The sequence below is a fragment of the Malus sylvestris genome, chromosome 2, assembly GCF_916048215.2.
Source record: "Malus sylvestris chromosome 2, drMalSylv7.2, whole genome shotgun sequence".
Taxonomy (NCBI): Eukaryota; Viridiplantae; Streptophyta; class Magnoliopsida; order Rosales; family Rosaceae; genus Malus; species Malus sylvestris.
The window spans coordinates 5,707,172-5,722,996 of record NC_062261.1 but is presented as its reverse complement, the minus strand read 5'-3'; the positions used below and the strand labels follow the sequence as shown (position 1 = coordinate 5,722,996).

The following is a 15,825-nucleotide window of genomic DNA, read 5'->3' as shown; positions in this document are numbered from 1 at the left end:
GCCATATGGAACACGATAAATTGTTCGACGAATGACTGCAGATGAGTGGCGCCCGGGGTGGAGAACTCGGCAAGGAACTGCTTGAAGGCCCACTCTGAGAGGTCGTTAACGGCGGCTTCGTGAAGTTGGAAAGGACAGCACCCCGGCTAATTATCCCGACCTTTTGGGCTATTTTAATAGAACGATGTCAACCATATAAAATGCTAATAAATGATTGAAAGTGCTTTCATTGGAAATTTTTTTTTGGAAACAATCTTTAGTAAAAATGTTAATAAATTATGGAAAAACACTTAAAGTGTTTTATGGAAGAAGCACATAACTAGTGATTCTTATAGAAAGCTTTTGGAATCCAAGAACATTATTTGTAAAAGCGTTTCAATCATTTTTTAAAAATGTCCAAACGAGCACTAAAGCTAACACCAGTTTTTTAGATAGGTTAATGTTCGAAAGATTATATTTTTAAATTAAAATTTTAAATCAAATGATATATTACTTATAGAAAATAAGAAAAATTAATGAAAAACTTGAAAACTTTGAGTTTTAACGATAAGGATAAAATAAAAGTTATAGTAAATAGTACCAGGATTAACTTTTTAGTATAAAAATATGGGTTTTCATTAAAGTAAACAGCACCAAGAGCTTTTCATTAAAGTTCCTTAAAAAAATAAGGGATGTGATATCCACACACCATTTTTTACTTCCTTCACACCATTTTAATTTTCGGTCGTCTAATCGGATGAATTGAAGAAGATCAAATGACAGAAATTAACAAGGGGTGTGGGAGAAGTAAAAAATAGTGTGTAGATAGCACACCCAAAAAATAAACATGTTAATTAAAAGTTAAGTAATAATCTAATCATCAACATTTATAAATTTCAGTTTATAAAATTTAGTTTAAATATTTGATCTTTTTAATATTACCCTAAAAGAGTATTGATTTTTTTAGGTATGCAATTATGTGAGGGGGACAAGATTCAGTTGTGAATTGTGTGATAGTGACAGGACTATCTTCACTATTGATTTTTTATATGATAAATTACATAGTAGCCTCTCAGGTTTGAAATCTATTACAACTTCATACAACATCTTTAAAACATTTCACTTTCATACCTCACGTACTATTTTATTTCAAAATAATATATCTGTTAGATTTTCCATCCATTATTCCGTTAAAAGCTGACGTGGCTGCCATATTTGTACCACGTGGTAAAAATAATATTTTTTTATGAATGTAAAAATAATTAATTTTAAAAAAGTATTTATTAAAAAAAAACCTAAAACTTATCTTCCCCAACCCACTTCTCCTCCACTCCTTTCACCTCACCTCCCATCCCATCTCCCTCCCAGTTTTCTTCCACAATCGAAACCATCCAAGTCAGCCTTGGCTGGGCGGCTCTCAGACTCAAATACCTATCCCAAGAATCCCGAGGCTCGTCCATTGACATCTGACTGGGTCTCACGCCGCTTCTCCGCCACTAAACCCTCGTTCTCAACCTTCTTCATCTTTTGCTTCCACCGCCATTGCCTCACCTTCCTGCTCAAAACCGACGTCATCCCCCAAAATGTCCCTACAATGTCCTTCAAATCCCTACCTGCACCCTTATTCTTCTCTCATTCCAAATTTATCAACTCCCTCATCGTCTTGAACTCCGCATCTGCATCCGTATCCAAATCCAAAACATCACCTTCGTCTCCACCTTCATTCTTCTCCTCATCTCTCACTTCGACATCGAACTTTCTCGACACTCCTTTGCGATCGTCGTCGATGTTGAAGAGCTCAGACCCGAAATGAGGGTTATGGGTCGAGGGTTGTAGGGGAGGTGGGGCTGGGTGTGTAGATGGGTGTGTGCATGAGTGTACTGTTGGGGAAAGAGTATGAGGGAGAGATAGAGAGTGAAAGAATGAAAGAGAAGAGTGACCTGAGAGAGTGAGAGATCCGAGAGAGACTCGGGAAAGGATTTTTGGGTTTGGGTTTTTTTGTTTTTTTTTTTAATTTTTAATAGGGTTAATATTATAATATTTTTAATGTATGAATTAAAAAAAAATTGCCACGTGGCAGCCACATCAGCACAAATGTGACACCTACGTCAGCATTTAACAGACCAATAGATGAAAAATCTAACGGATGTATTATTTTGAAATAAAATAGTACGTGAGGTATGAAAGTGAAATGTTTTAAAGATATTATATAAGATTGTAATAGAGCTCATACCTGAAGGGCTACTATATAATTTACCGTTTTAAAAAAAAAAGGGCATATGTGGGTGGAGAGTACGGCGACGCTCGTTTTTGGAGCGAGTTCCTGCGGCATTTCATTCTTAAATTTGAAAATGCTACTGTTATCACCATTTGTAACGTTTAAGCAGTATGTGTAGCATTAATCTTTTAATTTTTTTTTTTAAAAAAAACTTTTTTTAGTGGGTTGTAACTTTTATTTTTTAAACAAATAATATTATTGTTATATATACTTATATACTATTAAGAGAATCCTCCTCTCAAAATTTTTTTTTTATTTTACTCTTACTTTTGATATACATTATTTACGAAAAATAGGTAAAATAGTAATTTTATACATTTTGACAAAATAACAAGTAAAGCTTAAACTTTAACAATTGTCTTATTTGCAATGGACCACTTCAAGATATTTTGGGTGCTCCTCATTGAGAAGAGATTTTTCAATTTGATCGGTATATAAAGTGGTACATTATATAAATGATGAGATACTTTTGATATACATTAATGACGAAAGAGAGGCAAAATAGTAATTTTATACATTTTAACAAAATGACAAGTAAAGCTTAAACTTTAACAGCTGTCTTATTTGCAATGGACCACTTCAAGATATTTTGGGTGCTCCTCATTGATAAGAGATTTTTCAATTTCATCGGTATATAAAATGGTACATTATATAGATGATGAGATGCTTGTGTTAAAAAACTAATAACTTAAAAATTATAATTTTCTATCACTTATATAAAAACACGTAATTTAACACCTGCGTTTCATCACAATAAAAAGTTTCTCTCAATTGAGTACCCAAGTATTTTGTATTTAAGGAATCATTCTTTAGAAGAAAGCTCGCTTCTGCAGTCACTCCCACTCTCCCTTCTCTCTGTAACGCAGAGGCAAAACCGCCTCCGACCAATCGAGCCTCCAAACCACCACCATGGCAATCGGCTCCTCAAACACAACACAGCCATGACTTCCGTATTCGCAAACTCGGACCCAAAACCCGAGAACCACGAACTCAGTCGCGCTCGAACTTTCCGACCAGTTTCCGTCGTTTTTCCGGCTAATGTAAGCTTTTAATCACCTCGAATCGTTGCATTTCATTGACTAGTTTAAATTTCCTGTTTGGTTGGTTGAAAATGGCGAGTTTTGACACAGATCAAAGGAGAATTCCACTGCTGAACTCCGGCGAGTTGCAGAGAGAAACCGCTGATTTTCCAACCAAGCGTCGTCGATTTGGAATATTTTGAAGCCACCATTCGACGCACCAGCATCCCTAGGCTCAGTGTCGAATAACCTGTGGGTTCGAAATTCCGAAATTCAGACCGAGAGTTCTCCGGCCAACTTCGAGATTTTCCAACCACTTTTTGGCCAAACCAAGGTGATGTCCTGAATCTACACCCTCAAATTAGGCTAGGTTGTGAATTTCGTGAATTTTGGATGCGTTTTTGTAACTCACCGTGTTCTGGAAAATTTCCGCCCAAAATTTTAACAAACTAGGTCGATCCTAAATTGTGTTAGCAAAGGATATAGTATCATTTGAACTTGAGTTATGGCGGACTCCATTGAAACTATAAGGTTGGTTTTTTTTAAGTCTGTAACTGTAAGATCACTTCTTGTTTTCTTTCTTTTTCTTTATTTATCAGAAAAATGACATAATTATATTAAGTTGAAAGAAGAATATTGTTAAATGAGAGGGGAGGGGAGGGTTACTGTTATTCATATGTTTGGCATATATATGATCTTATTCATGGAGGGGTTTTCCCAGGGTTCGGACTGAGGACTCCATCACTGTTGCCAAGAGTTTGGAATGAGGACTCCATCACTGCTTCAGCACTTGAAGTCTCAGGTTAGTAGGGCTTCAGTACTTGTCTCTCTATTGGTGTATCTAACTATTAGTTTGCCATGCACATGCATATTTTGACAACTGCTACCCTTATCATTTATTTATAACATCTCTCTAATAGGAGCAGGGTCTGCTAACGCAGATCTCATCTCTTGTGGAGAGATGGTACAACTAGTTGGTAAGAATAACATTTTTATTGGCGAACTAATCATTGATTTTATGAAAATGCTATTTTTAGCATCTATTTGTTCTATTATTTGTAACATATCTCTAATAGAGATGGATCCGCATGCATTGGTGGACTTTATTTCTATTAAAGAGATAATACAAATAGATAATAAGTGTAATAGTACTTTTGATTTTATTTTGTGGTACTTATAGAACTTTACCAAGCTAGCTATTGTGTGGTACTTGTAGAACTTTAGCAAGGTAGCTCGCTCCTAAGCTTCGTTACCACAAGATATAGAGGTATCATATGAACTTCAGTTATGGCGGACTCCATCGTAACCCTAAGGTTCGGATGTTTAATTCTGTAACTTTTAAGATTATTTATTGTTTTCTTTCTTTAATTATGCAAAATTCTTATAAGTTGAAAGAAGAATATCTTAAACAATTACTTATCCATTCCAAATCCAAACCACGAGAAATTTTTCAGTGTGACCGACACATGAAGTGGGACACCACTAGTCATTATACAAATTATGAGATTGTGTGTTAAAATGTTAATAATTTAAAAAATAATTTTTTTCACCATTTACATAAAAAAATGTGATGTATCATCCGTGTTTCCATCACAATAAAAAAACAGTGTTCTAAAAAACGGCCTAGGCGGCCGCCTAGGCGCTGGGCGCCTAGCAACCGAGTTGTTTTTGGGCAAATCGGGAGGAAAACTCGGGTTGGGGGCTAGGCGGCGCCTAGGCGGTCTAGGCGGGCTGGGCGGCTAGGCAGGTTAGGCGGTCCTAGGAGGTTTTTTTTATTTTTTATTTTTTATTAATTGTGTGCTTTTTTCTTTTTTGGTTTCATGGTGATATACTTATGGAAATGATGTATCTAATTTGCAAATGATGAATTTACTACAAGTTCATCCAATACTTATGGAAATAGTGTACCTAATTTGCATTTTATCATTATTTTATTATCCATACAAGTATAGTTTTTTTTAGGTGTCAATATGCACTTATTTACAAGATATACAAAAAATTTACTTAAATCCGCCTAGGCCGCCTAGGCGCCCACCTAGGCGCCCGCCTAGGCGCTAGGCGCTAGCCCGCCGCCCGACTAGCGCCTAACGTTTTTTAGAACCTTGTAAAAAAGTTCTTCCAAATCAAGTCTAATCCTACTCAACTAGAGCTCTTATAACTAGAAAAACTCTAAATTCTAAACAATTCTTTTTCTTTAATTATACATAAATTATTATAAGTTTGACTTGAATGACTCATAATCCTACTTTGACTTGGAAAACAATTCAGCCAGCTTGCGAGCATGTTTTGAAGGAATTATTTAGTGTGATTGGAATTTTAGATGGTACATCATTTGTCATTATAAAAAGTTAAGAACTACAACAATAAAATTTCTCACCACTTATATAAGTATATGTTGTGTATCACATGTGTTCCGATCATAATAAAAAAAAATTCACGTTTTGATTCAGTCTGGGGTATAGGCAAATCTAGGTGTTCTTTCTTAAATATACAAATTATATATAAAAGTATCAAGGTGGGTTAGGTTTCATTCGGTTGAGTTTTTTGCCAAACTAGAAAATCAAACCGAAAGTACAATTCGATTCTTTATTTATAAAATCTGAAAATTGTTTAAAAAAAACTGAAAACTCAAGTGTTTTTTTTAGTAAAACGATATATTTTACATTAAAAGAATAGGAGTTCGACTAAGACATACAATGAACAACTTAATTTGGTATTGAATTTACCATATACGATATACGAACCTAGGATCTTTGATTTACAAGTGAAGAATAATATTACCACACCGTAATACTGAGTAGTTGAAAACCAAGGTCATGTATTTAAAACCCAATTGCCAATTCATCAAAACCCAATCCCCTGATAAAAGCAGCACCAAGTCTCTCAATAATATTTTCAGACCTCTGACTCAATTCAAAAAATACAATAACTCGAACTCAAATTCTGAGAACCAATGCATAGATAATCGAAAAGCACAGCATAAAACTCCAATTCATAAAAATGCAGTGATGTCCTCTTCCACGGTCCTTTATACTAAAGCGGACGGCATGAACTCATCCATAGTGGCTCTTCATTGCATAATATGTGATGTACATCACACTGCGAATTCCAAATTGCAGTAAATACAAGTAATTCAGAAAAGTAATCAATACAAATCAAGAAACAAAAATACAATAAAATTTGATTAACCTAAAATCAAAGACCAAAACGCCAAACTGGAGCACGGAGAGGCGGAGAGGCCGAACGATCGAATAGAGATTTTAATTACTTCCGTTGGCAATGGAGACTGGAGGCTGAACTGGAGAATGATTCAGCCGTGGCGTTGGTAGAAGGGCGCGAGAAGGAGAGAAGAAAGAAGAGGAAAAAAAAGAAAGTAGGAAGATGGGGCTGTTGGGAGAAATAAAATAATAAAGCAGAGGCAGAGAAGATGTTTTCTTCTGGCAGAAAGGAGAGAAAACGATAGGAAATTTAAAATTATTAAGGTAAAATGACAGAAGTTGAAATTATATAATTTTATTTTTTAAAATTTATGAATTTTTTTGTTTTGTTAACTTAAAAGAATAATGAAATTTCAAAAATGGAATTTGTTATTTTTAATTCTCAATCAAAGAAATTTGAAAACTAATATTTATTTACATGAAATTTAAACTTAGGAATTAAAGGTCTCAAATTTCAAGTTTTTGTTCCATGTGGAAATTTTAATTTTTTGTGATTATGAATCCAAACAAGAGAATTGATATATATCAATTTATAAATTCTAGCTTTTGTAGAAATTTGAAGTTTATTTTCTTTATCCAAACATAAAGTTAGGGTTTGTAGTTAATAAGGCTTGAATATGAATCCAAACAAGAGAATTGATGTATATTAATTTATAAATTCTAGTTTTTTGTAAAAATTTGAAGTTTATTTTTGTTGATGCACAAAATCGGGTCAATCTTGGACCAACGTAAATCCGACCGTGAATCACACAATCGCACAAGAACACAAAGATATATCGTGATTCACCTCAAGTTGAGGCTACGTCCACACTGGTGTTGATTCCGTTTCACTATGTAAATTAATGTTGAATATACATGGAGGCTATAGAGGCAGTGTTTGCTCTCTTTGCTATTATGTTTGCTCTCCTATTTCCCCTCTGTCTGTTTCCCCTCCTCCTTAAGTGAGTGTGAGGGAGCCCTTTTATAGAATAAGGGTTTCCTCCCCTCTTACATGAATCATGGGCTAAGTAATGAAGCCCAAATACTGAGGCCCAATATATGGTATAACAGGAGTCCCCCAAGTCTTTAGTTAAGAGAGTCTTTTGGTTGGAGACTTCAAATCCAATCCATGTGTGGGCCGAAGTGACTAGATGTCGTCCAGAACTTGTACTCGTCATGAGACGATGCTTAACGTGAAGCAATACTCAGCTAAAGGTAGCACACGTTGCGAGGCTGCTCGGCTAGAGGCTGCTCAGCTAGAGAGTCTTGTTAAATGCTGATTCAAGCATTTAACAAAATCATCACGAAAAAGGCAATGCTCGCTGAGAGGTGGTTGCTTGGCTGGAGGCGATGCTCGTTTTGAAGCGGCTCGGTTGCGGCGTTCTTCATTGCGAGTATGCACTCGACGCTAGGTTTTGTAGTTAATAAGGCTTTTTAAATATACTATTAGTGGCCGCGAGTTACTGCAGGATTTAAAAGCGTAAAAAACACGTACAAAGTTTTATGCATATGCACAACCATATTAGGTGTTTAACGATAGGTCTTACAATCCTATTTACAATTGAATTTACACATGTACAGTGATTAGTACCTAAAAATTTTGTTGTTCATCAATTCACAGCATTTTTGTTTTGGTTTTTTTTATCACTGTTACAATTTGAAAAAAATAGTTGTTAATGTAAGTAACTTTCGAAAATAACCATTGATAAAAATCTATTCTAATTCCAGGGCTTAATAATATAATATTAGAATTTGCATTTGATTCAAATAAGTAAAACCGATAAAGCAAAAGATAACAGAATCTATATTGATTTAATTATTCGTCCAAAAATACATTTGAACGAAGAATATTTTTAAGGATCCAAACAGCTGTTAAACTAAACAATTAAAAGTTAAAAAAAAACATTCATAGAAGATATATATAACGTATTTGGTTCTTATACCTAAAAGAAAAACATTGGCTTTCTTCTATACACTGAAGTATGTGTTAAGTGCCGGAAATTTACTATAGAGTCAATCTCAGAATCAAAAGACATGTAAAGGAAAAGTAATAAGAAAAGTAGTGATTTTACCTATACTCCATGTGCGGACTTCAATTTCCAATCACAATTCAAAATTCAAGAGGCCTATAAATCAAATATATAGAAAAAGATTAGTAGAAGAAAGAAAAACAACTGAAATCAAAATAGCATCTAGCAAATCATTTAGAACCAACACAGAAAACAATTTTTGCAGAAAAGTAATATAATAGAATACCATCAGGTCATGCATATATACAACATATCCAATTAGAAAAGTGGCACATCAATAATTGATGATCAAAACCGTTAGTCAGCCTCAATTGGTTGAATATAATTAACTCAAAATAATAAGCAGTCCATCATTTAATGCATGGGTTGACTGTTAATTTCATTAAAGTATAATTTTGTGCAGCTCAAAAACCAAGTGGCAGAATAGGCAAAAACTATCTCATGGCTTGTAAATGTAATCAACTTAATATTAAACTTCACAGCCACAAATACACCATAATTCGTCCTAAATGAAACGAAAAATAATAATAATGAAAGAGATGAACTCTAATTGTCTCTTCTTGCACCATTTTTCAGTTAGTCTTTATAAGAACTCAAAAGTCACAATTTTTTCAGTTGGTCTTATAAGAACTCATAATTCAAACAAAATGAGGCAGTGACATCAAATTGAAAGTTGAACCAAAAATTAATCTGCCAAACTACGCAAACAAAACTCCGTATACAAGTAAAAGAATAGATAAGGGAAAGTATGACACATACCATTTTTTTGGTCTTAACCAATCTCATTCGAGGATCTTCATTAAACCCTAAACGTCATTAGAAATTGAGGATAAAAAAGAATTTGACAAAATCACAGATTTGAAATCAAAGATCAAACCCACCGAAATACCAAACTATCCATTAAAATGATTGAAAACTTAAAAATTAGATGAATTAAGAAAAAATCTTATTGTAGGTCGAGCATGGACTTCAAGGAATAACAATCGATAATCTAATATTGCTAAAAACTCCTCTCATTCATCGAGATCATCTTCACCATTGATGCTCGACATTGGTTCTACTCAATTATAGACTTAAACAAAGGACTGAAGTAGCTGCACATTGACTCAGAATGGAGTTCAGGGTCAAATGTACCTGAAAATTTAACAAAAACCCAAATTCGAATAAGATATTCTAAAATTCGAAATAATCTGCAAATCTAAAACCAAAACCTATAAACAGAGCTAAAAACAGTAAAAATAGAGAAACACATGTCTGAACAGGGCATTTTTGTCAGTCCACTGTCTGTGAACAGGGCACCCGAGTTTTGGTTTGAAGTTAGGGTTTCAACACATGTGGATTTGGAAATTGGGCTTAATATTGGTCTTGAAAAAATATATATATATATATATTTGATTTGGTTCGGTTTTTGTTTTCTTCTTTTTTGAATGTTTTAATTTATGTGGTTTTTGTTTTAAAACTAGGAGTTTCATTCAAGAGTCTATTTCTCAATAACTCTAATTTTTAAATTCTTATAAATTAATCGAGACAACATTAGGTGAAGATTTTTAGAATACTATTTATATATGTTGTATATTTCTTTTTTATAGCGGGAAAATGTTGGGATAATATGTTTATTGTGTCGTGTACAGTGATCTAGGTCAGAGCAGTAATACTTTAGATGGAGGACACAGAAGCATAACCACTGAAAAATGTCCAAAAATTGGGCCACAACGTCATCAATCAAAAATATTCTTTCCAACCTGGGATATTATCTTTGTAGTATCATCAGCATTTTCTCTCTTTGTTGATCCCTTGATCTGCTATATTCCGTTCGTTGTCGAGAAAGACGCTTGCTTCTTGTGGGACCTACAGTTGATGTGGATATTTTTGGCTTTACGATCAATCGGGGATCTTTTTTATTACATGGACATCGTTGTTTTTCTGAAGAGATTTCACACCGAACGTAGTGCCAAATCTTCTACATGGGCCTATGCAAAATCTATTGACGATCGTCTTGTTACAACAGTTCGTAATTTCATCCACAAGAAACCAATAAGGTTCTTAGCCATTTTAGGTCGCATTTGGGTTGCTCTTCCCTTTCTACAGGTAAGACCTTAAGAGAAGGTGATCTCTTGCAAGTAATTAAATTTCACAGTTAACTGCATGCATGCGTGCGTGATACTTTGATTTTATTTGAGAAAAATTAATATCTGATCTCTAGTTACTAATGTTGTTTGAGTCAGACTTTATTAGTTTTAGTTTTTGTTCGAAATCTCTAGCATTAATGTATTAATAAATTTAAATGTCAATTACATAGTTTGCCCTAGTTTCGGGCCCAAAATTGACACGCCAAATGAAAGTTAAGTTGATCCGAACAACCTAAAAAGTCCAAAACATTTGCTTTCGGAATTTGACGGCAACAAATAATTTATTAACCCTTAAATTACTAATTCTCTAATCATTTTTCTTTATTAAATGTCGTTTCCTCCATTTAACTTTTTATTGAACAAAATATATTATCTACATTAAGGAAGGGAGGGTGGGCTTAGCCTCTTTTAACTTTATTGAATATAGAATAACGTAATTCTTGTCCCACACCAACAAAACAGCCTATTATAATCAATATTGCTATATTTTTTAGGATCAAGGCCCCTTGACTATTTTTCATGTTATTATTTGAATATTAATTATATTATTTACAAGTCATTATATGTCAATTTTAAAAATAAAAAACTTATTAATCATTTTCAAATATATCTTTTTAGTATTTTTCATATATTTCTTTTTATAATTTGTATCTTTTTTTTTATTTGAACAATTTTTCTTTTTAGTTTTAATTTGGGCCCAAAATTTTGAATTTTAATATGAACCCTTTTTTTTGTGTGAATGTACTTATGCTAATTATATGTATTTATTTTATGTTTTAAAATATATGAATAATTATTTCTTAAACTATATTAATAATTATATGGGTACATTATTTTTGTGCTAAAACTATGTGAAAACAATATTAATCTATTATTGATTTTTAAGTAATTGTTACATTGTAAAGTATTATTTGAATTTGTTTAAATTTCATAATTTGTGAAAAATTGAATGTATAAATGCATGAGTTAAATTTTTTAAATAATGCTACGGACCTCAACCAAACTATTTAAATAAATAAGGCTTCATTGTAATAATTAGGTTGATTAGGGATTGCAAAACAAAATGACCATATTTATTACGTTCATTTTTTTTCTTCAGTAAAACGATATATTTTTACAGTAAAAGGAAGAGGCGTTTGGTTAAGCCACACAATGGATAACACGTACATTCATATAAGTTTGTCATTTTGCTACCTATTTATGGTTGTAAGGTAGCGTTTGCCTTGTGGGTCTAGGATGAGACTTAAAACTTTGACACACATTAGATAGATTATTCAGTAAAGGATTTTTAGCCAAAATAATCTTTGAGATTTGTATAACCTTTCACTTTGGTCATTGAGATTTGAAATCAATAGAATGGTCTTCAAGTTTGTCCACTATCAATTATTTTAATCCTTTAGTGAGAAATTATGTTAAATAAAGACCATAATGACAAAAATACCTTCAATTTAATAAACAATGGGCCAAAATGATTTGACAAAAATTGAGAGTACTTTTGATGGTGGTGGACAAACTCAGAGACTACTTCTATTGATTTTAAATCTCATGGACAAAAATAAAAAGTTAGGCAAATCTTAGGGATCGTTTTGGCTAAAAAGCCGTAATTAAATTAATTTATTAACATTGGTTAGCTAATAGACCAATATAACTGTTTATTCAAATGTCTCCAGGCACTGTTGCTCATTGGAAGGTATACATACTTCGATAATTCTAAGCTTGTTTCAGTAATTCCATTCCAGTATATACTGAGGGCTTATAACCACTACAAATGGCTTGATCGGCGTGCTAACATAGAGACCGTACCAAGAAGATTCCTTAAAGCTATATTAGACTTCCTTCCATTCATCATTGCTTCTCATGTAAGTTCAAATCTTCATTATTTCGGATATTTGGGTGAAAAATCTAAATTTTGTTGAAATCTTATTGTTGAGATATATGAGTGTAAATATGATAAACCTTCTAAACTAGCATGGTCACCACCAACATATTTACTAATATTGTTCTCCACGTAACCACATACCACTAGGTGCGGAGTTTTTCCACTAAAAGCGTTTGTGCTAGTAGCATTGAACATTTCTTATATAAATTGTAAATTATCTTTTTAAATCTTCAATGTGAGACTCTATTCTCTAACAATAGATATAGCAATGCCCAAGCATCACCCGGTTAGTAACCAACAACGTCATCTCATAATCTTAACCAATAATTTTTTTTAAATCAACATCCAAAGAAGGAAAACTTTCACAATAACAATGCAAATAGTGAAAAGATGTCCGATTTAGATAACTTTTGCAAGCTTGATCTTTGAATTGACCTAAATTATGAGTCAGCTAGATAATGAGATGACATTGTGTAGCGGACTTAAATATATGGTTAGTATCATATTAACATATTAACTGGTTAGTGCTTGAGCACTCCTAATAATAGGTACAATTAACTTCTCATATGGTTTTGAATAAACAAAGGGAAAACATATGACAATACTGAACAGGAGTAAGAGCATGTTTACTTCTTCTTTAAGGGCCATCTTGTTTGAGGGGTGTGGTGCTTTCATTTCATTATCTTTTATCTTTTTTCAATACTTTTCAGAAACATTGATTATTTATTAACTATATTGTCGTGTTTGTCCTTCAGCTTTACGGATCCTTGTGGTACTTTTTTGCTGTGGATCGAAAGATAATATGTTGGCAGGACTATATCTGTAAACATGGACAAATATGTGATTATCACATCTATAGTTTCTATTGTGGTCCTACTAGTCAGACATACAATGGGCGGATCAATATCCCAAGTTTAAAACTATCATGCTCATGCTCTGAAGAATCTCCATGTAATAGGACATCGAAGTATGGTATATATGTGTCTGCTCTCCAATCTAATCTGTCAACGTCAAAATATCTTCCAAGAAAGATGTTGCAGTGTTTTTGGTGGGGTTTGCGAAATCTTAGGTTTGTATTTGTATGACTTTTCATGTTTGATCACCTAGAAATATTTATGTTGTATTCTCATAATTTGTCTCCTTGCAGTTAAATTCTATAAAAAATTTATGCCAGTTTTCTAAAAGAACGGAATCAGTAATTAATATATTGCCCTCCATTTCATTTTTTTGCAGTTCTTTTGGTTCAAACCTTGAGACCAGTTTCGACACGGCCCAAATCATTTTTTCTGCTGTGATCTCTATAAGTGGCGTGATACTATTTTTAGTATATCTCAATTCGAGGGTGCAGGTTAGTGCCGTGATCAGTAGTTTTTTAAGCAAAATTTTTGTCATTAATTCAGCTTAAAGCTCCTCCATGCAATTTTTTTTTTTTGTGTATTAATGCACGTACGTATGTTTTTGGATTTAATGAACTCATCATGAAATCGCTTTATAGAGTTACTAAACATGCAGTGGTACCAAAAAGCAGCCGAGCGGCGGATATTGAGAAAGAAGAAGGAAAAAACATATCCGGCCTTAATAGAACAAACACTTATCATGCCCTGTCACTGCGTGGATTCACTAAAGAAAGTATGTAACTAGAAAATTTTGAATTTAACAGTCAATAAAGATAATATACGTCATGCATAACTAATTTTATATAATTGAACATTGGTATGCAGGTTCCAATTATTGGAAGTATAGATGAAAAAGGGTTGAAAGCAATATCTGAGCGTCTAAAACCGGTGATTTATAATGCGGATGTGTATATTATTAGGGAAGGTGAACCGTTGCGGAAGATGTTGTTCATTTGGCGAGGCACTACTTTGACCTACACCACTACTAAAGGTGCAACAAATGTATGCAAATGCCTTGAGAAAAATGATTTCTATGGAGAACAACTTGTAATTTGGGCATTGAAATCTGCCACATTTTCTGAGTTGCCTATTTGCACTACAACCCTTGTGTCCCAATCAAAAGTTGAAGCATTTTCAATCACGGCAAACGACTTGAAGTCTGTAGTCGCTAAGTTTTGGTTGCACTTTAGAAGGGATCTTCCTCACTCTCAGGTGGAGTGTTTTGCAGCTTCTTCCATACAAGTAGCCTGGCGCCGCTACCACGCAAAAAGCTAAGAGATCAACTGGTTGGGACAAGTGGAGTGTTTTGCAGCGTCTTCCTTCCATACATGTAGTCTGGTGACGCCACCACTCAAAAGAGCTAAGAGATCAACTGGCTGGGACTAATATGTATTTTGAGCTGGTATCGCTTTTGTTTTGTGTGTGTGTGTTTTGAGTTGGTATTGCATGCTTTGGTTCCTCTTTATATTGCTTTAATCTCTTTTGGCTTTGGTTTCCCTTCAATTTCGTGGTGTATCTTGCGTTTTGGTTTTTGTGGTATGAAAAGTGTGTAATTGACGTTCATGAGAACGATATTATGTATGAATTAAAAGCTCAAATTTTGGACCATCTTCTTCAAATTGAACATGGAGTGGTGGAACTGGTGTTTATGTTCATTAATATTTGTAGCATAATGTGAATAGTGGTGCTGGTATTAATGTTGTAGGCGATAACCACAAAGAAATAATCAAACTAGTATATGCCTACACACAGTGTGTGTGTGTGAAATTTCTTTTTTGTTTTTAAAATTGAAGGAGTGAGGAAGAGAGTGAAAGTGAACTTGGGAGTGGGGTGAGGAGGAGAGATGTTTTATTTTTAATTTCTAAATTTAGAGATGTTAAAATCATCTGTATGTGAGACTTAAATAAAAAACAGCAAATTTTGTTTTGTGAAATTACGTTATTACCTTTAACTTTTTGCTGTGATAGAAAACTAAATGGTATTTTCACCATCTTTTGGTTGACAAAGATGATTCTATTAATACGTAATTTAGATTCTTACGTTGTAGCATAAGGGTAGAGCACCAACATGCAAGCTATAGCTAGGGCCGGGTGCACAACTGGCTGGCATTCATGGTTACGGTATCCCTATCGCCATAAAGATATTCAAGATCACATAAGAAGTTTCGGTTTCTCCATATTTGTCTCATACCCAAATACCCATTTATAAATCCTCCCCAAACGACTGTGTACCTGGGTGAAATGATTTTAACAGGTAGGAAAATGTCATCCCTAATCTCAACAGTTACCCTTGCACTCTAGTTCCCAAAGTTGTATCAAAAGTCGAAGGATAATGCTATTCATACTCCGATTTTTACTCCTCACACCCCTCTCAATTTTCGGCTGTCGAATCAATAAACTGCAAAAGATCAATCGTAAA

General features: G+C 33.7%; 2 pseudogenes; both read left to right on the top strand.

The window, feature by feature from the left end:
- The window catches only part of LOC126605504 (cyclic nucleotide-gated ion channel 1-like), a 95,849-nt pseudogene that overhangs the window by 26,135 nt on the left and 53,889 nt on the right, over window positions 1-15,825 (top strand).
- On the top strand, window positions 3,074-15,015 carry LOC126605496 (cyclic nucleotide-gated ion channel 1-like; annotated as a pseudogene).